At 35.7% G+C, this 3,246-nt stretch overlaps 1 non-coding gene across 1 annotated transcript; it reads right to left on the minus strand.

Annotated features, from left to right (window-relative positions):
- Positions 1-1,659: 1,659 nt before the first annotated feature.
- Positions 1,660-1,731, minus strand: TRNAC-GCA. The gene has a single exon. It is a non-coding gene; the product is annotated as a tRNA-Cys (tRNA).
- Between the last annotated feature and the right edge of the window lie 1,515 nt (positions 1,732-3,246).

A 3,246-nucleotide genomic window follows, 5' to 3' on the forward strand; every position in this document is an offset into this window, starting at 1 on the left:
GATGCTGAAGCTGAAGCTCCAGTACTTTGGCTATGTGATATGAAGAACTGACTCATTGGAAATGCTGGGATGCTGGGAAAGATTGAAAGCAGTAGGAGGGGGGTGGTGACAGAGGATGAGATGGTAGGATGGCATCACCAACCTGATGAACATGAATTTGAGCAAGCTCTGGGAGTTGGTGATGGACAGGGAAACCTGGTGTGCTGCAGTCCATGGGGTTGCAAAGAGTTGGACACAACTGAGTGACTGAACTGAACTTATCATTGATCTAAAGACATCCTTAAATTTTTATTACTAAAGAAAACAACATCAAGGCTATTTTCAGAGTCAAGGACGTTAAAGTTATCTATAGAAATTGTGAAAATTTGTCATACCACATCTATGTAAATAAAGTATTCATCTTTATGTATTTCCAAAACAAAAGGAGTTTCACTGGCAATGATCTCTTTACCTTCATTCTACCAAATTCCTGGTGTCCCCAAAATTCTACCATTAAGGGAGACAGAAAGGCAAGCAGAAGATTGATAAAGAGAGGGAATCTAAAATTTAGAGTCTAATTGGGGTGTATCTACCCTGAAATTTGAGATCTAAATAAAATTTCTCTTTGGTCTACTAAATGAAATCTTGCTTTTCTTCTCACACATTGACTTGGATAATTGAGAACATATATGAGTTGGAGAAATAGTTTTAAAAATTCTACTAAAACCATTTTAGGATATATCCTCCAACTTTAAACCTGAACCCATACAAATTCTAACATCTTGAAAAAACTTCCCTTGCTCTCCACTGCTCCTTCACCCTTTCTATAATGCACTTGTGCACGCGCACGCACGCACACACACACACACATAATGCTGTGGGTAATTTGATATTTTTGTTCTATTAATTTTTCCTTGCCTAAAGTTATGTCAAATAATAATAATGATGATAATGATGGCAACAAAAAGATGATTCAGGGTACAGATTTTGAGAATAGACTGAGTTACTCCAGTGAAATCAATCTAATCACATGAATCCCTAAAAGCAGAGGACTTTTCACCACTACAGAGTGCCATATCAGAAGGATCAGAGAGATGACACTGTGAGAAGAATGTAATTCCCATTGCTGGTTCTGAAAAGTAGGTGGCTCTTTGCAAGGGTGGAGAAGGCTTCTAGACTCTAATTGTGGCTCTAGCCAAGAGCCACCAAAGCAATGGGACTTCCATCTAACAAGCATGTCAAACTCAATTCTGCCAAAATTTGAATAACCAGGAAACATTTCCTCCTATAGGAAGAAAAAAATTTCAGCCCTGACAACACCTTGGTCTTAGCCTGGTGAGAACTATACAAGGCTTCAGAACTATAAAATAATAAATGTGTGTGGTTTTAAGCCAGTTAGTTGTGATAATTTTTATGGCAGCAAAAGAAAAAAAAATTTACAACTTTCTTAATAAACAGATATGTGTGTGTGTGTGTATATATATATATATATATATATATATATATATATTTATGAGTTTGAACAAACTCCAGGAGATAGTGAAGGACAGAGAAGCCTGGTGTGCTGCAAGCCATGGGGTTGCAAAGAGTCTCACACAACTTAGCAACTGAATCCATGGTCCATGGGATTTTCCTGGCAAGAATACTGGAGTGGGCTGCCATTTCCTTCTCCAAGGGATCTTCCCAACCCAGGGATCGAACCTGGGTCTCCTGCATTGCAGACAGACGCTTTACCATCTGAGCCACTAGGGAAGCCCATATACATGCATATATATACACACATGTATATGTATATATGTATATATATGTATATATACACATACATATGTATATATGTATAAATTTCAGGAATTCCTATCCTTCTTGAAACATGACACATGACACTGCATCTTACTTGTTAAGAATTGGACTCTGGAGTAAAGAAGACTAGAGTCAGTGATTCTGGCATTACTACCAGGTGATTTAGGGTCATTTCCTCCAGAATCCTTTGCTTTAGTTGCTTCATCTTTATAATAGAAGCAGTCATAAAAAGAATTTTAAGATTCAACGAAGCAATGTAAGTGAAGTAAGTAGCACATTTCTTCACAATTAGCCAACACTTCACACATCTCAACCACCACTGATATTAGTATAAGTAGCTGTAGCGTGGTGTGTGCTGCGGTTGCTGTACCAGTGTTATAAAAAAGTGTGACTAAATATCATTTAAGGCCTGCTGTTAATCATTTCAGAAAACTCCAAGATATGATAATATCATGAATCTTAGAAACATAATTTTCATGTTGGATATATAGCATATCAACTTCCCATTATATATTTTTGTTTCTAAAAAAGTAAATAAAAGTATCTATATTGTTTTCACTTTTCATTGCCTTGTTTATCTGCAAATTATATAAATTTATCTTAATTTCACAAAGGGACAGCTTTGGGCATCAGTGTATAAAATATTAATGTTATCCACATTCAGGGCAACTTAGCAGTCATCTAGAATGGAGATGATTATCCAAGTTCCCACTCTCAGGTGCCAGGGGTAGAATTCAAACATGTTTTGTGGAGGAGATACAATTCTACCTTCTACAAATGCCTAAGCTTGAGATTGTAAGAAGCACAAAGAATGTTCTAGAATGCTGGTAATGCTCTTGATCTAGGGGCTGATTATATTATAGTTTCAATTTATACAAAAATATCCAGCTATTCCCTTATATGTGCACTTTACTCTATGGATGTTATGCTTCAATTAAAAAAAATAAGTTAAAAAAAATTAAGAATGTAGATGATTGTTACTATCACTGGCTATAGGATCTATAGAGCCTGAGGGCTCTTCCATTCAGAGAACAGATAAATGCTTGGGCTGATTTTTTCTATAGTGTTTTATAAATTGCTTATATATTTCCCGCCCCCCATTTTCAAATAAGAAAACTGAAGCTTAGAAAGTTTGCTTAATCACAAGACCCACATAGATAAACGTCTGTGCTTGTGTGTGTGTGTGTGTGTGTGTGTGTATTGTTTCTGTAAGACTGTTGACATTGAAAACATTAATCAGAAAGTTTCAGACTGTATTCTTCTCCGACAGTGTTTATTCATCATCATTCTCATCCTCATAAATTGAAAATAATTCATCGTCATCCTACTTGCAAGTTACTTTCATTTAGACACTAACAATTATAATGCAACTCATAAGAATAAAGAATTCCTACATTGAAAAATTTAGCATAGCAAGTAGATTTGAAAGTCTAAGATCTACAATTTTAACACATGGTCTAACTCATA

This window comes from Bubalus bubalis, chromosome 16 (assembly GCF_019923935.1).
Source record: "Bubalus bubalis isolate 160015118507 breed Murrah chromosome 16, NDDB_SH_1, whole genome shotgun sequence".
Taxonomy (NCBI): Eukaryota; Metazoa; Chordata; class Mammalia; order Artiodactyla; family Bovidae; genus Bubalus; species Bubalus bubalis.